Source organism: Ailuropoda melanoleuca, chromosome 11 (assembly GCF_002007445.2).
Source record: "Ailuropoda melanoleuca isolate Jingjing chromosome 11, ASM200744v2, whole genome shotgun sequence".
In the NCBI taxonomy this organism is placed as follows: domain Eukaryota; kingdom Metazoa; phylum Chordata; class Mammalia; order Carnivora; family Ursidae; genus Ailuropoda; species Ailuropoda melanoleuca.
In genome coordinates, this window is record NC_048228.1 from 51993778 (window position 1) to 52020727 (window position 26950).

Here is a 26950-nt window from a genome sequence, read left to right on the forward strand (position 1 = left end):
ACCCATCACCGGTCTATCCCAATCCCCCTCCCCCTCCCCTCCGAGGCCCTCAGTTTGTTTCTCATAGTCCATAGTCTCTCATGTTTCATTCCCCCTTCTGATTACCCCCCCTTTCTTTATCCCTTTCTTCCCCTACCAATCATCCTAGTTCTTATGTTCCATAGATGAGAGAAATCATATGATAATTGTCTTTCTCTGCTTGACTTATTTCACTTAGCATTATCTCCTCCAGTGCCGTCCATGTTGCAGCAAATGTTGAGAATTCGTTCTTTCTGATAGCTGAGTAATATTCCATTGTATATATGGACCACAGCTTCTTAATCCAGTCATCTGTTGAAGGGCATCTCGGCTCCTTCCATGATTTGGCTATTGTGGACAATGCAGCTATGAACATTGGGGTGCATATGGCCCTTCTCTTTACTACGTCTGNATGTGTCTGTTTTTGTGCCAGTACCATGCTGTCTTTGTGATCACAGCTTTGTAGTACAGCTCGAAATCCGGCATTGTGATGCCCCCAGCTTTGTTTTTCCTTTTCAACAGTTCCTTGGAGATTCGGGGCCTTTTCTGGTTCCATACAAATTTAAGGACTATTTGTTCCAGTTCTTTGAAAAATGTCCTCGGTATTTTGATCGGGATAGCATTGAAAGTGTAGATTGCTCTGGGTAGTATGGACATTTTAACTATGTTAATTCTTCCAATCCATGAGCATGGAATATTTTTCCATCTTTTTATGTCTTCCTCAATATCTTTCAAAAGTGATCTATAGTTTCTAGCATATAGGTCCTTTACGTCTCTGGTTAAGTTAATTCCAAGGTAACGTATGGTTTTTGGTGTTATTGTAAATGGGATGGATTCCCTAATTTCTCTTTCTTCAGTCTCGTTATTCGTGTATAGAAATGCAACTGATTTCTGGGCATTGATTTTGTATCCTGCCACCTTACTGAATTGTTCTATAACTTCTAATAGTTTGGGAGTGGATTCCTTTGGGTTTTCCATATAGAGTATCATGTCATCTGCAAAGAGAGACAGTTTGACTTCTTCTTTGCCGATTTGGATACCTTTGATCCCTTTTTGTCTTCTGATTGCTGTTGCAAGGACTTCTAGTACTATGTTGAATAATAGTGGCGAGAGTGGGCATCCTTGCTGTGTTCCTGATCTTAAGGGAAAGGCTTCCAGCTTTTTTCCCCATTGAGAATGATATTCGCTGTAGGCTTTTCATAGATGGTTTTTATGAGATTGAGAAATGTACCCTCTATTCCTACACTCTGAAGGGTTTTAATCAGGTCAATTGAGAGGATCATGTCAAATGCTTTTTCTGCATCAATTGAGAGGATCATATGGTTCCTGAGTCTTTTCTTGTTGATATGATGTATCACCCTGATTGATTTGCGAATGTCGAACCACGCTTGCATCCCAGGTATGATTCCCACTTGATCATGATGGATAATTCTTTTAATGTACTGTTAGATTCTATTAGTAAGGATCTTGTTGAGGATTTTGGCATCCACATTCATCAGGGAAATAGGTCTGTAATTCTCCTTTTTGAGGGTGTCTTTGCCTGGTTTGGGGATCAAGGTAATATTGGCCTCATAAAATGAGTTTGGTAGCTTTCCTTCTGTTTCTATTTTTTGAAATAGCTTTAGAAGAATAGGTATTATTTCTTCTTTGAATGTTTGGTAGAATTCCCCAGGAAAACCATCCGGGCCTGGAGTTTTGTTATTTGGAAGGTTGTTTATCACTGACTCAATCTCTTCATAATTAATTGGCCTGTTTAAGAAATCAATTTCTTCCTGTTTCAGTCTTGGTAGCTTATAGGTTTCCAGGAAGGACTCCATCTCTTCCAGACTGCTTATGAAAGATGTTCTTCTGAGGCTTTGAAATCAAATGCCAAATGATGCTGAGGGTCTTCAAGAGCAATTAGGGTGAAGAAACATATGAAGTTGACCTTCATCATCTTCACTAATTAATATTTATTGGGTGCCTAGACATCTTGCTGGGTGTGGAAAAAGGAAAAGAATTTGGAATTTTATGATAGTTGATGAAATACTTATAAGTTCAGTGACATGGTAGAAAAGGGAATAAATGAACTGTTTGAGCATAATATGAACTATTGGAAGAATTTTGAAATTTATTGAGGAGATCTCATTAGCAGGATCCTGAATATATCTTCTCAGAACTAATAGGTTATGCTTCTGAAGTATCCATTTATTCCTTTAAGAAGAAATATAGATAAACTATGGCAGAATCTTTGGCTAGTATTTGAATGTCAGCAACTACCCCTCTCTCTGCTCTCTATAATTCAATTCAGTTTAATTCACCTTTGTTATATGTATCATGTACCAAAGTCCAGGGCTAGACTTTTGTTGGGAAGATAGAAATTAATAAAGGAAGGTCATTTTCTCAAAGAAAAGACCTAGTGGTTAAGAGACTCAGGTCTTGAGGAGCCTGGCTCTTGACCAAAAAAAAAGAAGTGTGATTTTTCATGGGCCTAACCATGTGCAATTACAAAGTCTCTGAAGGGAAAGGCAGTCAAGGACTCAGGTTCCTCTGGCTGGTCATGCTCTTTGCATATTTTCCTCTCTGGGTCAGGCACATCCATCCCTAGGTCTCTTTAACTGGGGACTGAGGTGTTCTTCAAATGCCTCTGTCAAGGCCTCCTTATGGGTGGAGGCAGGAGGTAAGGGAAACTTAGAAGACACTTTTCCCTACTCTGCCTTGGTATTCAGTATTTTCATATTCCTAGCTCTCCCCACTTCCCCCCAGGGTCCCTACGGTCCATAAAATGGCAGGAGTCTCTTGTTTGGGATCTCTCAACAGTGAGGCAACCCCTACATCTGCACAGATTCACCTGACTCCTGATGGGTATGGCATTTCATGGGGGGGGGCAAAGGAATGCGGGAAGTTGGTGCTTTCTCTGATTTTAGCCTTTTTTTTTTTTTTTAAAGATTTTATTTATTTATTTGACAGAGATAGAGACAGCCAGCAAGGGAGAGAACACAAGCAGAGGGAGTGGGAGAGGAAGAAGCAGGCTCATAGCGGAAGAGCCTGATGTGGGGCTCGATCCCACAACGCCGGGATCACGCCCTGAGCCGAAGGCAGACGCTTAACCGCTGTGCCACCCAGGCGCCCCTCTGATTTTAGCCTTTTATACTATCAAAGTAAGTGATTAAAGACTTCCCCATTACTTTCATTTTGGCTTGTTGGTTTAATTGGCTACTTTGACACCTGATGGCTCAGCTGAGCTCCTGACAGGTACTAATAATCCAGGTTCCACCACTTCTTAGCCAAGTAAGATTGGGCGAGTTTATGAACTTCTTTCCCAACTTTCAGTTTTCCTACTGTAAAATAAATATAATACTGTAATAGTATCAAGTCCAGAGGACTGTTGGGTAGATTACATAAGATGATGAATATGGCCTGCATACAGTGAAGGTTTTAATAAATATTATTATGATATGTACAATTAGGTAAGTATAATAGTATTGATGGAAATCTCAGAGCCTTCTGGGGAGATTGAGCCATGAACAATCATTCATTCAATATGCCTTCTGTATCTATCTGTATCATGCCCTGGCTCTAGAGTGATAATATGCATGTGTCCTCTTGACTCTTAAAGAGGCTTGAAGCCTAGCGGGAAGACAGATGAGCAGCCAACCACAGCTGAAAAGGAGGCATGTAAAAGATGATACAAGAGCTTTTGGGGTAAAGGCAGTTCATCGATGAGGATGTTTTTGGCTGAAATAAATCAAAACCCAATTCAAGTTGTCTTAAATAATCTCAAAATTTATTATTGTACATTACTGGTGTTGAGAAGGTCTGCTGCCCAGTGATGGCATCAAAGACCCAGATTCCTTCCATCTCTCTGATTTAACAGTGTTGCCTTCATTCTAAGACTGTTAGTAAGGAAGCACATTCAAAATATCCAAGCACATTAAAAAATGATCATGTATAGAAGAAAACATTTCATTATTTATCTCTTTTTATGAGTGAAGAAACTTTTCCTAGAAGTCCGCTAGCCAACTTGTCTCATCTCGTTGTCTGGACATATGTGCCCATCCCGTACGAACTGCTGCCAAGAAGAATGAGATTGCCCTTAGAATCTGGAGCAGGGATGACATTAGCCTTTCTCAAAGTTCATGGATGTATGGGGAAGGGTGGAGACCTGAATCAAATGAAGGCTATGTTAGAAGTGAGGACGGGATGACTGGCAGGAGCCAACCATGTTCACTGTAGGCACCCAGATGTGCATGAGAGAGTCAAGAAAGACTTACATATGAGTTAGTGCCCTGAACTGAGATATGGCAGATGTACACTTTGACAAGTAGATAATAAGGAGGGGATTGTTTTGGGGAGTAAAGTGTATACTAAACAGGGAAGAACAAGTGCAAAGGCAAGGAAACATGAAGTAGTATGGGACTTTTATTTCCTCCCAAGACAGAGTAACAGGAACTAGATTTACTTTCCCACCAAGAACAACCAATAAAACCAGAAAAAATATATAAAACAGCAGTTTTCAAGACACTGAACATCAGGGGCGCCTGGGTGGCACAGCAGTTAAGCGTCTGCCTTCGGCTCAGGGCATGATCCCGGCGTTATGGGATCGAGCTCCACATCAGGCTCCTCCACTAGGAACCTGCTTCTTCCTCTCCCACTCCCCCTGCTTGTGTTCCCTCTCTCGCTGGCTGTCTCTATCTCTGTCAAATAAATAAATAAAATCTTAAAAAAAAAAAAGACACTGAACATCAGGCAACAAAGGATAGTGATTCCTGAGAAATGGGAAACTAACAAGGTCACTGACATGATTGTTCCAGTTCACTGTTTTGAGAGAGTTTACAAGTCATGGCACAGGGAGGACGTGGGATTTCAGAGACAATATTTTCATGTTTCTGCACAGTTAGGGATTTCTGAACAGATTTTGTTGAACCTTGGAATCTGACCCTAGAGCAAGTCTAAGAGGTTAATTTGTAACTGTATAGAGAGCAAGAACTCCTGGGAGATTTACCTAATGCCAGAGACATGTATTTATGTTTCAAGAGGCAATTAAACCTAGAATTTGGAATCATCTCTGAATTGTAAATCTGGAGACACTGGATTATTTTTTCCCTAAAGTGATTTATTTACATTCTAAAAGGTTAGAGCAAGACATTTCTAAGAAGACTCTCAGAGTGGAAGGGGAGACAGTTGCCTTTCTCCTGTATAAAAACATTGGAAATTAACTTTTCACCCTCACCTATGCGGTGAGCTTGCCACTCATACAGGACAAATTTTCATATCTGGTTCTCATCATGTTGCTCTGGAGAGATGGGGAAGTGATGCAATGTTACTCTGACTATTGATTTTGCTGTGAGTATAATAAGAAATACGTTTCTGACCCAAAAACCTCAGTGTGTATTAAGGACAACATTAATAAAGATGGATATTTAAAACATAACAGAGAAGGAACCCTAGCAGGTTTGGCAGGCTTCGTAAATTGAGGAGATGGAATTGAGAGCCTAGGGAGAACCAGGTGGCTAGAGTTTGCAAAAACAGTTACAAAGAGGAAATAGCTACACAGAGGGAGAACCCTGGAGATTCACAGAAGTTTCTCTTTGAATAGGCAGCAGATACTGATCAGTGTGTGGGTGAGAAAACTACTCAAGGAGGTTGGAGGGGGAAGCAATTCAAAAGGATTAGAAAACAGTGCCTGACACACAGTTCTAGGAATGTTGTATATTCTCACAAACCAGACTGGAGAAATTCATAGTTTATGGGGACATTGTGTTGAATACTCATACTGGGGAATAATTTGCCCTACCTGGGAGTACCACTTGGGACCTGCATAGCAAATCATAAAAGCAAGACCCAATAAGATCAAACGGTTTTTGGTAACTAAACCGTATCCTAGGCACAGTTCATGAATATTTATATGAGTACAAAAATACCCAGCTCCCAGCTAGTTAAAATTCACAATGTCTGTCATTAAAACAAAGATTACTAGGCATACAAAGAAGCAGGAAAACATGACCTATAATGAGGAAAATAATTAATCAAAACCAACCTGGAACTAGCAAACAAATACATTTAAACAATTATAACTGTATTACATATGTTCAAAAAGTTAAGTAGAGAAATGGAAGATTTAAGAAAGATCCAAATTGAATTTCTAGAGATGAAAACTGTAAGGCTTGAGATAAAAAAAATAAAACAACAACAGTGTATTTATTGGTAGATTATACATGAGAAAAAAAGATAAATAAACTTGAAGACTCAGAAATTAAAACTATCCAAAATGAAACCAGAGAGAAAAAATTGTTTTGTTTTAAATGAAAAGAGCATCAGTGAACCATGAGAGAACTTCAGGTGGTTAATATACATGGATTGCAGTCCCATAGGAAAGAAGAGGTTAGGGAACAAAAAATATTTGAAGAAATAATTGCTGAAACATTTTCAAATTTAATAAAAAAAACTATAAACAAAATCAAAGCACAAGAAATATGCAGAAAGCTCCATGAAGGTAATAATCAAATTGCTCGAAACCAATGATAAAATCAAAATCTTAAAAGCACACAGAGAAAAAACACATGTTAAATATAGAGAAACAAAGATAAGAGTGGCAGCATATTGCTTATCAGAAACAATGAAAGAATACAGTGTTATGTTTAAGGAATTATAAGCACTTGGTATGGGTAACACTTAAGGTACAGGGTAAGGCATGAAGAGATGGACAGGGGGCTGTGGCAGAAGATATGTCTGCATAGGTTTGTTGGCATCAGATAATAAAAAGTGTTTGGTGCCCTATCACAGGTGCTACAATTTATCCTGGAGGTTATAAGGAGCCATTAAAGAATTTTGGGCAGGAAAATGCCATCAGATTTGGATGTTAGAGGGATTGTTACAATGACATTGATTACATGAATGTATTAATAAATGGATGAATGAACGAATGAGTGAATGAATGGAAGAAGGTGGTTTGGAAAGTTGGGAAACTGGAGGAAGGGATCGCAACCATAGGGAAGCTATTGTATTCATATCATTTCATTTTATTCATTCATTTGTTCAACATGTGTTTGTTATGTCCTCCCATATACCAGACTTTAAGCTAGCTCCTTGAGATACTATGTTGAGCAAAGTAACTATAAAAAAGGCATCAACTCTGTAAGTGTGTTGTAGACATCTTTCCATGTCAATATGAGTAGATATTTTATTCTTTATAACAGCTGCATAGTATTCATTCATTCATTCATTCATTCATTCGTCTATTCATTCATCTATTCATTCGGCAAACATTTATTGAATGTATTTTGTGTGCTTGGCTTTGGCCTAGGCACCAAAGACACAGCAATGACTAGAAAGACTCCCTGTATTCATGAAGCTTATACCCTAGTTGAGGGTGAGAATAGACATTAGTATAAGTACATAAATGCAAATATATATTTAGGGGTGTACCTTGTGTACAGCCAAGATCTATTCTTCACCTTGGACTTCATCTTCAAGGCCAGATTGCTGGAGGCCTGCTTCAATGTCATTCCTGGCATCTTTGAACTTTGTGTGATCCATAACCTGAAGCTCATATATGTTACCATCAAGTAGTTAGGAAAACTAAGTTAGTAATTCAAGGAGGTTTGAATTTTAGATTTGTTGTTAACATATAAGATCACTAGCAAATATCAGCTAGCACTTTTTGAAGGGAAAATTTCACTATGTGTTTATATGCTAAAATTGTATCAGTTGATTGACATATAAATGCACATTTATTAGAAGAGTAAAATGATTAGTGTTGGTGGTCAAAGTTATTAATTTTATGTGAAAAATAAACATTAGGCATTTTCAAATGGTTTAATAAGGAAATAAATTGATAGTTAATACAAATGATGAGAGTATATTATCTACATAATTTTAGGAAGAATATTATATATATTTGTGCTAATAAATGTTTGTAAAAATATAAATGGCAATAATATTATTATTATACTACTCATAGCAGTAAGAGTAATAGTAATAATGATGAGGATGATTAGGTTTTATCATTATTCCAATCATTGTAGATTGTATGCTAGTATTGATGATATTAAACAAAATAATTTTTAAGAACTGTATTCAAGTTTCAGTTATTTAATTCTATTAGGCCATGAGTGTTTTATAAAAATGGCCTATTTGGGATTCCTCACATCTTAAGAGGATGGATTAAAAGCACAACGTTAACTTTGGCACCTCAAAATTTCACAGAGTTGAAAGGCTCTCTAATCATGCCTTACAACATCTATGACAAATCATCTTCAATTAAGACATAATAAAGAATATGAAGAAAATAAAATGTTAGAGAAAAATGAGGTACCTAAACATATTTTGTTTATATATCTAGTCTAGAAACATACTCTGTTAGAATCCTTTCAGAAAATGATTCTTTATAGTTATGAGGCTATGAAGGCTAAAGGCTTAGATAAAAGAATTGTTAAAATGATTGTTATAGCCTGTTTATAATTTTCAATAGTTAAATGTGAAGAATTTTTGAGGTATGCACATAAATCTTAGATATAACTTCTTTCTAGAAAGCATACTAATGAAAGTCTCTTTTTCTGAATTATAGTATCTGCTTTGAACACAAAGGCAATAACACCATTGAATGTACTACTTTCGTAAATCATTTATCAGACATTTGGGCATTCAGAGACAACAAGATGTCTTTTAAAGTTTGACAGTCTGGTGAATTAATGATAAATTCAACTTTGTTTGTATTGGCTTGCCAAAAGATGTCAGGTCTCTCACAGCCCACAACGTAGTAAATAATGATTGAAGAAATATTTTTCTTCTGAGAAACAGAAGATTGCAAAGAAATACTTTGGATTGGGGGAAATGGTGGATGCAACAGTCGGTTCTGAACAGGTTAAGTTTGGGACTTTTAACTGCCTTCTCAGCATCTCTGCTTGACCATCTTGACATCTCCAATCAACATGCCCCAAATGGAATTACTCATCTTCTCCTTAAACTTGCCTTACTGAATGTCTTTCCATATCAGTTGATGGCAACTTCATCTTTTCAGTAGCTCAGACCACAAACCTTAGAGTCAACCCTGAGTTTCTCTCTCTCTCCCTCTCTCTTCTAAGTCTCTCCCTCTATCCTTTTCTCTCTTCTCCCCCCTTCCTTCCTCCCTTCCTCTGTCCCCTACCTCCTTCCCTCTCTCCCTTCCTCCCTACCATTTTTCCTCCCTCCCTTCCTTCTTCCCTCCCTGCCTCCCTCCCTCCCTTCTTTCCTTCCTTTCTTCCTGATACATGTCTAATCTGTCAAGAAATCTTGTGGCCTCTGCATTTTGAATTAAATCCATAATTTGGTCAATTTTCATCACCTCAGTTGCCAAAACCCTGCTTCCTAGCCACCAGCATTCCTCTCCAGAACGTTACAGAGGACTCCTTACTTGTTTCCTTGCTTTACCTTCCTCCTCTGCAGCCTATTTTTAACATGGCTGGTAGAACTATATTATTAAACCATAAATCAACCAGATATATCATTCATGTGCTTAAAATCCTCTAAGGTCTTCCTAATTTTCCTCAGAGTAAACTAGAAATCCTATGTCTACAAGGCCCTACATAATCTGGCTACTCTATACCCCCATCCCTACTTCTCTCACTTCATTTCCTACTTCTTTCCCACTCCTCTAATGTTCTGGGCTCCTCTATATATGACCAGGCTCACTCTTCCACCTCTCTTGAGTCTTACATTAAGATGTCACTTTCTTGGGGCGCCTGGGTGGCGCAGTCATTAAGCGTCTGCCTTCAGCTCAGGGGGTGATCCTGGAGTGATGGGATCGAGCCCCACATCAGGCTCCTCCACTGTGAGCCTGCTTCTTCCTCTCCCACTCCCCCTGCTTGTGTTCCCTCTCTCACTGGCTGTCTCTATCTCTGTCGAATAAATAAATAAAATCTTTAAAAAAAAAAAAAGATGTCACTTTCTCAAGGAGGTCTACCCTGACTGTCCTGTGCAAAAAGCAAACTTTCACACATACCCTTGCCTGCCACACACCTCACCCTCCTTACTCTATTCTAGTTTTACAATTGTTGTAGCACTTTTCTTCTTTTTAACATACTTTGTAATTTGTTTTAACATATTTTGTGTCTCCTTCCACCCAGCTGTAGTATAATTCCCAAGGACAAGGATTTTTGTCTGTTTCTTCACTGGTGTGTTCCAGGTTCTTGGAACAGTAACTGGCATGCAGTAGGTGTTCTATAAATACTTACTGGATATTGAACATTGAGCTTGCCTCTCTCCCTAAACACTAGTGTCTTTAATCAGGGTGATACCAAGACATGTGAGCAGTCCAGGCTGACTGTTAATTTGGTTCCCCTTCAAATGGATATTTAAAAACAATTTTATTCTGTGTTTAGAAGGGAAGCGGAGTTCTGTGTGTGGGAAGGACAAAAAACAGGAGTGGGGCTCAAACTTTCCTTTCTTACTCCAGGCAATTCAGCTCTGGCCCTGAATGTATCCAGACAATAAAAAAACAAAGTTCTGGAGTTACATCCACCTTCCTTAGCACATATCTTCCACTCAAGCATACCCTTTGGTGTTCTTACTGAGCCCACTCCAAATAGGAGGATTTCCAGTACCCTTCCTAAGAGGCCATCTGGCAGGTAGAGATTTTTCCATTTTGGAATATTCTCAGGGGAGTTTTAATGCCCCTTGGAAACTGGTGGTCCAGGCAGCCAGCCGTGTTTCCGAACTTAGTCACATACCTAATCTTTCAGGGTAGCCTGTCAGTTCAATTGCTTGAAAAGCCCTAATTTGCTTTTCCCCAACATCCTGTTGTTCTGAGATCTCCTGCTTTGTTTCTCTATAGGTCTCAGCAGAAAATAATAACAGCTGGGAAAGGTGTCATTGTGCTTGAGAAGGAAAGACACTCCCTACACCCTAGGTTTTCCTCAATGGCAGAATGTTCCTGTCAGTTTAACTCATCTTTTTGGAAATATATATTCTGATTTCTCCTCTCCCACAGGTGCTCAAGCTGGGAACTCCTTTTAAACGATTTTACTATTTATCAAATCTGCTTTACTTCTACTTTACTTGTTGCTCCTAGAAAGGTGTGAGAATCTAATGTTAACTAGAGTGGTTTCTGTATTAATTCTTTTTCCTTGTAAAAATGGAGCATTGTGAATAAAATGAACTTTTGAACAGTGAAACTGTTTTCATGATAGGCAGGCGACACATTTTCTCCGTGTGTAAAAGGAGGGTGAAACCTTATTCCCTACAGAATCATTCTGAAGCTCACATGAGATGAAATAGCAAATGGGTTTAATGATCATCTTTTCTATTTTGTAGTGGAGATTCTCTGCTGACCTGGAAGGAAATCAGTAAAGGGAATGGAAATATTTATTCTAAAAAGCACTTGAGGAGGGGAAGAGGTGTGGTTTTATCTCCTTTGTTCCTGGGGAAACTAACTGCCCACTTTTTTTCTTTTCTTTGAAGGTGAAACAGGAGGGGGGGTGGGATAGGGGATATGTGTGAGAAAGGGGTGGGAGGGGGTCACTTGGATACCATGGGAAAAGGACCCCCATGGAGACCTGCCCTACCACCCCCTGTCACCTGCCCACTCCTGCCCCTCCTTCAGGCTCAGAAAGAGGGAAGCTGGTTGGGGAGACCAAGAAGGGAAACTCACAGGTTCTTTAGGAGTCTGAAAATCATTGTTATCAGTAGAAAAGAGATTCCTAACCCCTACTTCTTTCCTCTCACACCCCTCATAGATCTCCAACTTCCCTTATTTCTCATCAACATTATACCCCGTATAGCTCTTGCTAGCCCTTTTCTCCTCCTGAATCTTGAGTCACACACAGTAAATTGAAAGTAGAAAAAGCTTGGGGCTACTTTAAATGTTTCCAGGTACTTGTCTCTCAGGAGGTGCCCTCCAGGGAAAATTCCAGTAAACTCCTATTACTATCACTATTTTCTATGAATAATCACCCCACCTCCAATCATTAGATTCTTTTTAGAATCCACATTTCACTGACTCTGGCTTCCAACTGTTAATGCAGGTTGTCAACCTCTGTGAATTATAAAAAGAGCATAATATGCCCTTTTGAACAAATTCTAATCAGCTACAGCCCATTGTCTGCTGTTTCTTTCTTTTTTTTCCTGTTTTTTTTTTTTTTTTTTTTTTTTTTTTTGNTTTTTTTGGCACTGTAGAGTTTAAGAATCCTATCCTTAAGGGTTCACTTAGAGGACAGAGTCTAGAATACCCTGTTTGGACAGGAACCATAGTTCTCCTATGAAGAGAACCTGAGAGGAAGCCAAGGCATGAGTCAGCGGGAAGAGAAAAGTAAGAGAAATTTTGTCTCCTGAGTCACTAAGAGTAAGGTTTAGGATATGGGGTAGGGTGTGTGTGTGTGTGTGCGTGTGTGCGTGTGTGTGTGTTTGAAATATATCTCATCCCACTGGATATAAGAAGGTATAAGAGGACAAAAAAAATAGAGAGAGGAGACCCAGTCCACCCTCTCCCCTACTCACTTAGGGTGGGTAGCCTGTGAAAAGGCAACAATAGGAACAGGCAAACTTTTTCTAGAACTCCACCTGGGCCTGCTTTGGGAAAACAAAGACGATGTATCTTTCTTTTCCATGTTTCAGAGTTGCTGGGTAATAGGCAGTGGGCTTTTGTTTTCTCTACCCCCTACCCGCCCAAGTAAGGGGGTAAAGATAACAAAAGAGCTGAGGATGTTGTACTGAACCCAAGGTTTGGCTTTGAAAGTTCATTATCCGTTTTCTTCTCTATTTTACTTTAAATTGAGATAATCAGCTTGTGTCTCCGTCTACCCAAAATGAATCGCGAGGGTTTCTTTCTGAGTTCAGACCAATGGACAGAAAATTAAACTTCCTAATTCACCCCAAGTACAAAGCAATTAAGAGCTAAAAAAGGATTAGAATTTTGAAACTCACAGGAGCCCAATCTGACTCTTGCTCTTAGCTAAAAACTTTTGAAATAGCTCCTTTCATCCTGAAAGCAGTTTGTAGGAATGTTTTGCCTCAGGTTAATTGGATGTCTTATGGTCTTTTTTCTTTTAGGGATTCTCCTAAGAGCATGGTTTACAGTATTTTGCAAAGGGCTTTTGTCACCAGTTTTGGTATTTTTAAAGGTACTGTGGTTTAGACTTCTGTCTGCTCCCTGTTTCTCTTGTACTGAGGCTGTTAAGGGAGGAAGTGATTGCACTGAAGGGAGGAGACTAGATTTGCTGCGCCGGGACCTCTGTCTAAGCTGTACCTAGACCTGGAGTCAGGCCGTTGAAACAGAGGGCTGAGATTTCTAACGGAATGAAAGTGTGAAAGTTCATGAAATTGGACTTCTGGTTCTAGTCTAGCATCCAGCATGGAAGGAGCTTGGAATTGTCACTCCTATCTTTGTAACACCAAAAAAGTGTGGAACAAACCGAAAAAGCAGAACAAAACAAAAACACCTCTCCTTAGATCCCTCAGAGAATTTTGGTGACAGGGCAAACTGCTGCCTCCAGATTGGAGAGTCAGACAGGTGGATATAGAGAATTACAGTTAACCAGAGCAGAGCCCACAAGCAGAAACCTCTATAAGAAGTAATTCCAGGGTAGAAAATTGAAAGTATAATTAGTGAATTTTTGGAGGCTCAGTGAGGACAATTTTGAGAGTTAAAACTCCAGATCTAGGCTTAGGAGGTTCCCACACTTTTGTGAATTTTTCTTCCAGGAGCTTAGACGCATTCTTACAGTCAAGATAGGAGAAATTCTCTCATACCTCAGTAGGGAGGAAGAGCCATTTCGAAATATGCCTAGAGCATTATGTTCTTAAAAAGGCCTGCATCATGGGAAACTATTTCACCAGAGCCTAATGGACTGGGGCAAAAGAAATAGCAAATTCTAGCCCTTTGTAACCTTGCTGTCTCACCTTAAGGAGGAAGAAAACAAAACTTAGAAGCCTTTGTGAAGGTCCCACCCTAGGAGGACAGGCTCACTGAATAAAAGGGTAAGACCTAATCATAGGACTATAGAATGCTTTCTCTCCCCGCATAATTTACCACCATTTCAATAGGACTCCTGTATAATAACAGGGAATTTCAATGCAGTGTCCTGCAATGTCAGATCTTATTTAAGAAGAAATATCTAAGGAAACCCAAAAACAATAGGGGCTTACAAACAAGGACACCAGAGGAAATTTTAGCTTCTGACACCTACAGCTCTAACAAACACTAATTCTTAGCCAGATAAACAAAACATCACATGGAAAGCCTATTTACTACAATTCCTTTTACCCTGTACATTGTGTCTAGCTTTCAACAAAAAATTACAAGGTGTACTACCAGACAAAAAACCAAAACAACACAGAGTTTGAAGAGACACAGTAAGCATCAGAATCAGTCTCAGACACGGCAGAGATTTTCGAATGATCAGACCTAGAATTTAAAACAACTATGATTAATATGCTAAGGGCTCTAATGGAGAAAGTGGACGACATGCAAGAACAGATGGCTAGTAATAATATCCAGGACTTTTAGTGATATTAGAGGAAGGGATAGGGAAGAGTATATGTGTTCCATCTTTGAAGTGGAACACTTAACTGTAACTTTAAAAAAAAAATTTTATATTTGGTTTCTCTTCATTGTTTATTTTCTCTGAGTTTCTGTGTATTTATTTCTATTCCTTTCTTTAATTTTAAAGACTTTCCTCAGAGGTATGGTGATCCCTGGCTGTCTGTGCTTTTTAAGATCAGGTACTATAAAACTTGAAGTTATGTCAGGGAGAGAGGTGGGACCAGCCACTCATTGCAAGATTATTGGGCAAGGATCTAGCCATTCTTGAGAGGTGGTGTAAATTTATTAAATGCCTATTTCTGACCATCTTTTCTCTTAGGGTTGTCTCCCCACCCCCCCAGAGAGTCATACTCAGATATATTGCCTGGCACTAAACCTGGCATTGTAGTACCTGGAGGAGAAAGAGAACTGAATATTCTGTATTCAGACTTTACTTCCTCTCTCTGCTTTTAGTATAGCTACTCACCCTGCTTTTCTTCTCTCCAGGGTTATGCTATAGTTCCCATGTCCAGTGAAGGGCGAAGGTAAGGGACTCTTTTCTGGGCCTTGATCATCAGACCACATAGGTCACAGCTGAGACATCCATTGTTCCTGGCTACACAGTGTTGGGAGACAATTCTCCACCAATCATGCTTTTTTTTTTTTTTTTTTTTTTTTTTTTTTTTTTTTTTTTTTTNCTTGTGAGCAGAGGCATCAACAACTTTTTATGTGGATGATCTTTTCAAGATGTTCATATAGCAAGCAGCCTTGGAAGATAGAGATAGTATCTCTTCCTGGAGCAGAAAGATTTATTTGCTGCACAGTATAATAAAGGTAACATCATCTTCCAGGACAAAGGTTTAGGCAGGTTTTCTTGTAGTCTCTTTAACATACCAGTGTTTATTAAAATTCAGAATCCTCAGCTGTGATTCACACCCACTGCGTGTGCAGCATTCACTTGTGCTGTTTTGTGTAGTCCCTGTGGGACCTGAAGGGTGAGGTAAAAACAGTGTGAATGTGAAGGTCATGCTGTCTGCTATGCTGGGAACAGTGACATCATTTGCCTCTGACCCAGGAGACTTTTGTTTTCTGCTAGCGTGAGTGGAGCTGTGAACATTTAATTGTAAGCTTGCAAGGAGAGTAGAATCTCAGGTGCTCAATTCTGTGATTTTCCAGTGCTACAAAACCATGTATGGAACTCGGGAATCTTTATGAGCCTGCCTCTTGTTCTGTCTTTCTTGATACCTCATGGAGCTGTTCTAATTCTGGTCTTACTGCCTTCTCAGTGTATAACTAGAAGACTGGGTTGGATGCTGCTACTCTGGGACCCACAATCTCTCTATTTTCCTTCCCCAGCTTGGGAATACTCTTTTAAATATGAGAAAAAATCCTGCTCCCTTCATGTCTTCAAGCTGCTCCTTCTACTTCCATAAATATTCTAAAGATTTAGGTCTTGCAAAACAAAAGCCAAAATGTCTTCTAGTACTTTTCTGCTCCCAACCCTACCACTCAGCTCTTCTTGAGAGAAATATAAAACAAGAAGGGGAACTACAGGGAGAAAAAGGCTCACAGGAATTACCATCTGAAAATATTCAGTCTGTGTCATTTATTCTGTGTTGGACAAGTGTCTCTCGTTCTCACTGAACACTCTTTATCACATTGCCAGAATCCAAGGTACCCACCCACCCTCCTGCCAGCTTTTCCATAGGGGTTTGGTAACTCTGTAATAACTTCCTAAAGCCTGTACAGGGAAAGAAACAGGAACAGTGCTTAGCACTTTGCCACCCTCCCGGATTTCCACAGCCACTCACTTTCTGCTTTATTCCCATCAGTGTTGGTGCCAAGGGATGGATGTGAATTCTCTAGAGGCCCACACAGGGCCCAAGCTTGATATATCCTGGAATGGTTAGAACCATCAAGTCTCTTCCAGGGAGAGTTGAGTCCTCTGAGAATAAGACCAAGTGAGGAGCAGGGAGTGGGTAAAGGGCACTGTTTTTCTGGGAAGACAAAGAATGGAATGAGGCATGGATGATAGATTGATGGTTAGGTTCCTTGGAAGAACTGAGGAGGGGGAAGGATGGGGATGGCATCCATTAGGTTTGAGCAGTGTGGGATGAGGAAAGTTAAAGAGAAGAATTACCAGTCTCTCATTTGCTCCTTGGGGAAGTGACCTTTGACCCCAATCTGGGAAGAAGATAGCAGTATGGAGGCCATACCTATAAGTCAGCTAGAGCTAAGAGTTGGGAGGAGTATGTTAAAGGGCTTATAATTATGTCGTTTTTATATCTCCCAACCGGTCCCGTGACTTCCTTGAAGGAATTATCCTGTTTGACATTAGGCTTCAAACAATAAGCTAATGTTTTCCCTGTTATGCTTCAAATGGAGACATTTAGTAAACTCACTAAATTTAGACATGTAGTGAATAATTTTTTGGGTATATGTTTTGAGAAAAGTTATTTCAATATTTTCACAGTTAAAACAAACACTTAATTCATCCTGAGCTATTTATTTATTTATTTTTAATGATTTTTTATTATATTATGTTAGTCACCATACAGCACATGCATCCTGAGCTATTTAACCTGAGTCTCAGTTTCTAAATTGTCTTGTGGCTGTTGGAAGATCATTTTCCCTGCATGGGAATGCCTGCATATGGAGTGATCAGACTTCACTATCTTTAGATATATCCGCCTCTGACATCCAACCCATGGGCGGAAAATTGGCCTCCTTAATTGAGCTTGCCTGTAGAGAAAGGAAAGGGCTAATACTGATAGATGATTAAGAAGGTAAAATGAAAATTCTTCATCACTCTAATTTAATGCCTCCTTTTGACTAAAATATTTGATTGCTTCTCATCTTTTTGATAGATTATGGGAATATTTTCCAGATTTGATTGATCTCTAGTTAGTCTTTTCTCAATATGAGCCATTGAGCAGAAAGAAGATATAATTAAAATCATAATTAGATTTTGGTTCTTTTCATCAATATAACTCTTCCTAGTGGTCCCAAGCTTCTTGCTTTCTACCCTTCTTCTCTGAGTGCTGAGTCTCCTGCTTTGTCCAGATCTGTGGTTCCTATTTCTGTTGTAGCATAATTCTCATGCATTTTTATGGCAACAAAATATTTCCCTTCATGCTGTCTTAACAAATCCTGCTCTGCACTAGGAATGCAGAAGGGAAGAAAGGAAGCAGGTAATTGGGGAAGAAAAATCCCGTTTTGCCTCTCTAGAATATCTGGATTTTGTATATTTCCTCCTGAGTCATATCCAGACAAAACTAATAGAAAACCAAGTGCTGGCAGGCAGGAGAGGTTGTGGCAGGGACAGAAACAAGAGGAAAGGGATTTGGTTCTTAGTGACTGTATCAGTCCTCTAGGGCTGCCACAACAAAAATGCCATAGACTAGGAGGCTTAAACCATAGAAATTTATTTTTTCACAGTTGTGGAGGCTGGAAGTCCAAGATCAAGGTGTCAGCAGGGTTGATTTCATTCTGGGGCCTCTCTCCTTGGCTAGTAGATGGCTATCTTCTTCCTCTGTCTTCATGTGTTCCTTTCTCAGTGCACCCACATTTTCTCTTTCTGTGCCCTAAATCTCTCCTCTTATAAGGACACCAGTTATGTCAGATTAGGTCCCACCATGTGACCTCATTTTGTCTCATTTACCTATTAAAAGGCTCTCTGTCCAAATATAGTCATATTTAGAGGGTCTGGGAGTTAGGACTTCAATATGTAATTTTGAGGAATACAATTCAATGCATAACAGAGGCCTGGGTTGGGGAGGGTTGGCAGAGGATGCAGAGCTGGGAAAATCATGCAGCTTCCTTGGTTGCTTGGTTGGAGACCTGTCTGGGGCTGGGGATGTTCTGTAATCTTAAGTTTTATAGTCTCAACCCTTCTACCAGTACAGTTTAAGACCTTGGGGTTATACATATATTACATATACCTTAAAAAATATTTGTGAAAGAAAAGTGGGGAGAAGTAAGTGTATATCCATCAGAATGGCACCTCCTTAGAAGGAAAAGGGCTGAGCTGATAGATCAGGTAGGATGATTTGGGGTGAATTTTTTTTCTTACAGTGCTAAAAAGATATTTATCTTTTTCTCTACTGTTCCTTAAAATAGAGATTACTGGAAAGCACAGTGGCTTATATCATGGAGGTGAGGGGAATTGATATTTCAATTTTTTTAAAAAAGATTTTCTTTCTTTTAGAGAGAGGGAGAGAGAGAGAGAGAATGTGAGTGGGGGGAGGGGCAAAGGGAGAGGGAAAGACTCAAGCAGACTCTGTCCTGAGCAGGGTTCGATCTCATGACCCTGAGATCATGACCTGAACCTAAATCAAGAGTCCAATGCTTAACCAACTGAGCCACCCAGCCACCTTGATATTTCAATTGTTTTAAAGTAGTAGTTCTTCCTACCTCTAGAGTTCTTGGTTAATTTCTCTGGGAACCCCTGGCATTGGTATTTTAAAAAATATCCCCTGGTGATTCTAATGTGTAACTAGAGTGGAGGACCAACAAATTATAGCCCCTTTGATTCTCTCCTTTCATCTCAGTTAGAGAGAAGCATGAAGACTTCTAGCATCTGGAATGGTAGAAAATCCCTCCACTAGAACTCCTAGACGCATTTATATACCAAGAGAAATTCTATTCTTTCTTTTCGTTGTGATATACCCAAGACCCACCTTGGACTCCAGGGACAAAAATTTGGTCTTCCTCAGGTTGGGTGACCGAAAAATAAAGATAAGAATAATTGAGATTTATAAACATAAAACATGTTTTCTGTAGTTCCTATTAAACAAGTGAAATGGCCCCTTTCCCACTTAGTACAGGTTTATAGACATGTTTCTGAGGTTATTTTGCTCATCCTCTAGAAGTGGCCATTCTCTCCTATTTCATGTCTTCAGGCTGACCCTGCCCTGAAGGAGGGATGGGTGTGAGCACCACTCCAGTGGTGAAGGAAGATGAGAGGAAGCTCTTGCTCTGCAGGTATCATCTCTGTTTCTAGCTGGGGTGCACATTGTACACTTTCCTCCCAAGGTCTGTACAGAAGCTGGAGATGTCCTGGGCCACCTGGTTTCACTGAAATATTGAAGAAACCAGATCCATGAGGGCAGTGAAGTTTGTGACAAGAGCAGAAAGGGGCTGGGAGAATTTTAATTGGGGAAGAACAGACTTGGTTTCAACAGAGGGCTCTACGATTTCTCTGCTGACAGCGGCACATGGACCTTTAGTTTTAAGAGCTAGCAGGGTTCAGGTGCCTTCCTTGGAGAAGTGAGCCAGGACCACAGCCCCAAATCTAAGACAAAGGACATGTTGCAATCAGATATCAATTCTGAAGGAATAAAACATGTTCTGTTCTTATTATAAATAGGTAGAACAAGATACTCACTGATATTTGTGTTGGGTGAGATGGGATGAAAGACACCTGATGATGTTTTCCTTCACCCTTTCTTTAGAATAGTAACTAACTTAAATGCGGAGGGCCAAATAAGCTTCTTTTTGGATTTTTTTGTTTTTGTTTTGCTTTTCCTCCCATTTTCTTTCCTCCCTAGTGTTTTTCAAGACTGATATGTCCTTTAAAATTTGTTTAGTTTGGAAGGTAGCTGTTTATAATTCCAGGAATAAATTTGCACTTTAAAATTAAAAGGCCTGGTGTGTTGGTCATGACATATCCCTGATGATTTCCACCCGAGGTTCTGCAGAGCTTATCACAGCACAGCCTGGAGCAGGAGAAACCTCTCATTCAGCAAAGAAGGGAGTTTTGCACCAGGGGGCCCCTGTTCATGAGATGTCCCCTTTTGGAGGGACAGAGAATTAGAGAATTGGGATCCTTGAGAGAGTTTGAGTGTGAAATGGTGATTACATGTATGTAACTTTGAAATTTTAAAACATTCTGTAAGAATCCAACTCCCATTTAAAATGTTTGAAATGGTCCCTTTATCTCTGAAGATGGACGTTGGGATGTTTTCCAGGTAAACTTATTGCTTATTTTGGGTTTGCAGCTATCTCCTTTTCCTGTTATCTCTGCCTAAAATGTTCTTGGAGGCTCAGGTTACCTGGTAGGGGCCTGGATAGTAATATTTCCCTCTTTCAGGGACCGGCCCAGAGATTTTTCCTCCAGGTTTATGGGTAGGGAAAATGTAGTGAAGTGTACTGATGCTGCCTGTCCTCTGAATCTATTTTTTATGTGGCCATCATGAAAAAGCTGTCATAACCCTTGGGACATTTTAATTTGGCCTAAGGCCAAACCATTTTTTTTAGACATTTTTCGCCCTTTCCCTCTACCCTATCCAAACCCTAGGCCATTATCCTTTCCTTCCTGCTATTTTCTATCACCTCCATGGGTTATCATGAAGAAAAGTTTGTGTGTAGTACCGGTTAATTTAAAAAGAGAAGTGTTTTGACATTTTGACTTGGTTAGTTGGGTAGTACCAAATTACCTACATTAAGTATTTTGTTTCCATACTTGCTACAAACTTCGGTCCCCAGGGTTTGTGCAGGCTACCACCAAGCCTTCCCTAAGGACTGTCACCAGAGTTGGAGTCTGTGGGAGATGGTTGGCAACAGTTGGGTCAACAGGGCTGGGCCCAGAGCTCTTAGAGCAGAGAAATGTCAGGAGCAAGAAGTAGATGGGGGAAATCTCAATTTTGTAGAGACCAAGAATGGCATTCATCAGTGATGGTGGTGGGAGGGTGGGGTGATGATAAGAGGAGTTTGGACTATTTCTTTTCTTCCTCCTCATCATTCCTATGGATTTTGGTGCAAATGATGCATCATACAGGAAAGAAAGCATCTCCTACTTCCTCCTTAGAGAATCACTTCTGATCTTGGATAGAAAAGAGTCCACAAGAAGTAGACCATTCATAGACTGCATTTGTGTTCTGGATCTGTTTTTGAAAGACATTCATAGTATTGTAAACCTTCTCTTGCTGTTTCTGGGAAGAAGCCAGAAAGAAAAGGTGGAAGGGGATCTCCCTTTGCTCTAATTGGTAGAAGGTCCTAAAAGAGTGGAGGGTAGGCTGCTGAGCAGTTTGACCTAAAAAATTTAGGGCTTTTTTCGCCCTTGTCTGTTTTTCAAGTTAGAACAGTATATGAGTAAAGACAGGTAAGCAAAAGTGCCTTGGGTTTTTACTGGGAAGAAATTTGTTATTTCAAATGTTCTGTAATGAAAAGCCCAAGTTAACTCTCCTTATACTATTTGTCCTGATTCTCCTCTTTCCAGACTTCCAGAATAATGAGTATAGTTTTAAACCTTTCACCACTAGCTATGGAAGTGAATCCTCCCTCAGGGACATCATTCCTGTGGGAAGGAAAATGAGTGACAGACAAAAACTTCTGAGCCCAGATGTAAATCTCATCTGTGACATATCCAAGACTAACCTCTGACCTTTGGGTAGAAAAATGGGCTTTTAATAGAGCCCACACACAGAATAATGAAAAGACTAATGTAAGTTCAAGATTAATGAAAGAAAGTAAAAATCTAGCAGGAGCCAACCTAAATTCTTCCCATTGCCCAGAACATTTGAAATGAGCTTTTCCTCATCTTGAATATTAGAAAGAATACAACACCTTGTCTTTATGGATCACAGACAAGAGTTCTCAGATTATAAAACAGTAATTTGCAGTCAGTATTTACCTTAATATATTTGTCTATGATGTTTCTATCTTTTACCTTTCTCCTTCCTACCCATCCCAAAAATGAGAGCAGCAAGACTCCCCCCATCCTTGTAGGGATTCCAGCTTGGGTGTGGCTTAATCTTAGACCAGTGGTGTATGCACAAAGGGACATCAAGGCCAAGAATCAAGTGTGCTGTAGTCCCTTATTCTGAATTCTCATAGCGAGACGTATCTTTTCTTTAAAACACTTCTGTCTTATAAAATTAAAGAACTAAAACATTCTCAACAACAATGATAACAACAACAACAAGATCACTTGAAAGATAGAGGGCTCAAAGAAAAACTCTGTCCAGGGAAATCTTCCTAAGAGCTCATCCTGGATCTAGGACTGTGTTACAACTCCAGGTGTCTGCAGCAGGTATAGAGGAAAGTGTGGAGGCAGAAGCAGCAGCGGAAGGGAGGCATACTGGGATGTGTTGGAGTAGAGAACATGGAATGTCATTTCCATGGTCTAGGAAGAGTTGTGGCTTAGGAAAGAAAAGGGAATATATTCTATGTCTCACTTTACTTCTGTCTTGGCAGAATAGCAAGGATTTTAGCCTGACCAAAGGTCAGCAGCACACCAGGTTCGTTTGTTTTCTTTCTTTCTTTTTCTTTCTCTTTCTTTCTTTCTTTTTCTTTCTTTCTTTTTCTTTCTTTCTTTCTTTCTTTCTTTCTTTCTTTCTTTCTTTCTTTCTTTCTTCTTTCTTTCTTCTTTCTTTCTTTCTTTCTTTCTTTCTTTCTTTTTCTTTCTTTCTTTCCTCTTTCAAGATTTATTTATTTATTTGAGAGAGAGGGGGTGGGGGGAAGGGCAGAAGGAGAGGGAGATTCCCAAGCAGATTCCCTGCTGAGTATGGAGCACAGTGCAGGCCTCAATCTCAGGACTCCAAGATCATGACCTGAGCTGAAGTCAAGAGTCCAATGCCCAAATGATTGAGTCATCCAGGCACCCCAGCAGCACACCAGGTTTCTGAAGGTGAAATTCACATGGAATATTGGGCTGGACTCCGTTCTGGACAACCAATAAGTATGTAAATCCCTTGAGGATATAGACTTATTTCTGAAATTATTATATATATGAGTAATATATAATATAAAAGATATTTTAACCTAAAAGTGCAACATATACATTTGTTTTTTTCCATTATCTTTCTAAAGTGAAAGGCATTTGTGTGTGTGTGTAAATACATCCAGAAATAGGAGAAATGTTTTACCAATGAGATATTTAGTAATGTCCAAGTTAACTCTTCATGTACTTTTCCTTGTAACTTTCCTTTGGTTTCTCTATTCCAGATCTGTGGGATACCTCATGGTTACATAGAAGTTCTTTCACTATAATTCCTGCTTCCCATCCTCAGTTTGATTCCCTGCAGGCTTTCTCCATAATGGACCAAGCCTAACCTCTGACCCGTGAACAGAAAATTATACTCCTTGATGTAATCTCTGCATACATTATTCATTGGGCAACCCTAAACCTTAAATATTCTCTGTGTAAGAGCCCCACTTATATCCCTTCTTATGTCTAGTATATTTTAAATATTTTTTTAATCTTCATTGTATTTTGTTTTCTATTGTATTGTCCATTTTACTTTGTTTTCTTTTGCAATTACACTGTTCTAAGTGATCTGACTCTAATGGTCTCAAGCCTTAAGTCTTACAATCCTCAGGGTCTGATGAGTTGGTCTTTAATTTCCCAGTTCCCTGGGATATGCATAATGAATTTTAGGGATAGAGAAGAAGAGAAAGTGTTGATGTTAGTTCTTTTTTCTTTAGTCTCAAACTCCAGAATCTATAAAAAGAGCCCAAGAAGCAAGTTCTATGCAGAGTCACTTCTAAGAACACCAGGATTAAAAAGCAGGTGAAAGAAATTTGTATGAAGAAGGGGATGAATGAGAGGAGGAAGTACTAAGGAGAATTTCAAAGCAGGGAAGGAGCAATATATTCCAGTTTGGGGAGAGGGTGGGGAAATGGGAATCCTCTCCAATGCACCTTGCTTTTGGGGTGAGGATAAATGACTCAAACCAGGTGGGAATGGTCCTTAGGAAGCCCAGTGACTGAGAACAACCCTGGAATATTCCAGTTGGACAGGTTGATCTGAAGGAGACCCAACTATAGCTGTGTGGGTGGAGCCAATTGGTATGACACTGTTGGGTGATGAACTTGTAAACTACCCAAAGGCATCTGTCAGCTGAAATAGCTGTTGTTAGGAAAAGGTTTCCAAGAATACCTCACTAGCAATGAGCACCTGTAGAACTCTGGTCTTGGCTTCTAAATATCATTCTTTCACAGGACTCCTTGGAGAAGTAGCTATCCAGGTGCAGGGCAGGAAAAGTACAAGGTGAACTTGGAGCATTTCTTGTACCGAAAAAGAAAGGAAGTGCTCAAAGAAGCAGGGAGATTGTATAAAGAACAGAGAAGCCAACTTGAAGGGGTTTCCACTGACCGAATCTGGAACAATTTGGGTATCATATGACCTTTCATAGTAATGGAGTATAGCCCAAAGAATAAAATAAAAATCCTTGAGTCTGTACTCATATAAGTAAATGAATAAGTAAATAAATCAGGGGGAGAAGAGAATGTTTTTCTTTACAGTAGAATTCCAGTTAATAAAGACAGAAAGACTGGTGGAGCTGAAAAATCAGCTTTTGGCAGCCACTATAGTAATAATTATTTCAGACAGAAATCACCAATGACTTCTAAAACCAGAGGGTGAAAGTATGATGAAAAATGATATACTTACATTATCTCAAAGTATCTCCCCACAATACACTTATTAACTTCAAGGAAAAAAATAGTATTTTTACAGTGGAGAAAACTGCCAGAAATCATTTTTACCATGTGATAAAGTTAACATCATCAGTAATGGGACACATAAACGTTATGTGCCTACCAAGAAGGACATAAGAGCATTTATATGATATTCCTGACAACAAAGCATTCCTGAATCTGATCATGAGGGAATATCAGACAAACCTAAATTAAGGGACAGTCTACAGAGTAACTAGTTTGAACTCTTCAAGCCATCAAAGTTACGAAAGACATAAAAGAATAAAGAACGATTACAGATTAAAGAAGATAAGTACATCTGAAACCAATGATGTGACATTGTGTGTCAGCCATACTCCAATTAAAAAAAAAAGAAGACGACCAAAAAGATAAGACAACTAGCTGTAATCTGTCATCTGTGACCGTGGGTTTACTTCCTGGACCACTTAAAGCAGAGTAGTGGACAGCTGGCAAACTTTGCATATGACCTGTCCATAAATTAGGTAATGGTATTGGAATTAGTAATAGTATTGCATCAGTGTTAATTTCCTGATTTTGGCAACTGCAGTGTGATAATGTATAAGAATGTTGTTATTTTAGGAAATACAGTGGAAGCATTTAAAGGTAAAGGGATATTCTGTCTAAAACTTTCAAGTGTTTCAGCGAATAAATTATATGATAAATTATATGATAAAGCAAATGGGATAAAATGATATATTTGAGAAATCTTGGTGATGTATGTGAGAATTCTTTGTGTTATTTTTAAAACTTTCCTGGAAGTCTGAAATTATTTCAAAATTAAGATACCCTATAAAGGCTGTGTGGGGAGGCAGTTTTAAATATGACTCAGCTCTGGAGCCAGAGTCCATGTAGCTTTGCATGAGGTTGGGCAGGAGGTCCCACAGAGAGCAGATGATTTTAGGCTTTAAAGACAGGTTGCTCTGCCTACTGGGGAAGATTACATTGCTTTTATCATAAAAACCCAAATGATTTAAAAAAAATAGGACAACATTTACTCTGCAAGTTTAACAACAAAAATACCAGTTTTAACAATGTGAATTGTGGATGAAAATGATTTGAAAAATGTAAAAGCAGTTTGCAGGCATGTACTGTTATCAGTGGGCTCTAACTAATAATGTCCAGGTGTACCTCTCTCCTTATTATCACTAGTACAAAGTCTGGGGCCTGTCAAGTCAGACAGAAATGAGAAATATGCAGAATTCAATCAGGTGTTATTTAAGTATCTATAGATTCGTAGTGGGAGCCCATGGCAAAATATGAAAAATTATTCAGAATGGAACCCGGCAGTAAATGGATTAGCTAAATCTAATTAAGCGCTGAAACAATTTTGGTGGGGATTTGTAGACTCAAATCAGATTGAAGAAATAGAAAATATGTAACGTAAATTCATGGGGCTGTAAAACTGACCTATTTGGAGGACACAGGCTTGGATTCTCTCTTGGCAGTATGGCTGTATAAAAGGGTAAGTCTTGTCCATTAGTGGCCTGTGGAAAGTCAATCCTGGCCAAAATCTTTGGAGCACGAGCAACCTCACTATGCCAAGACCATCATCCCATTTCACTTGACATGACAAATTTCAGCTTGCTTCCTTTAGTATACAAAATTAATTTCACCCAAGGGAAACATGGATTAATCTTAGAGATAATGATTTAAGCCAAACCCATAATATTAATAATTTTCTGTTAATTTAACTAGAATAGGTACACACTTGGATTTGAAAAAAATTGAATATATTATAAACAGAGGAGCTTTGTGATTTCAATTTAAGATATGTAAGTCAGCAACTGATTTAGACTTACAATTTTTAAGTTGAAATGCATAAAATGTTTTACTAAGTTTGAAAATAGTATTCAGTATTTAGGAGAGCTTAGAATTCATTGTATTTTAAATATAATATATTGAATTCAGTTAATTTTTCAGTGCCTGGATGAGTTTTCCTGATAGTGACATTTAAAAGATGATTGTAAATATATGATTATATTAAATATGTAAATGTAGCAAAATAAGGTTTAGGAG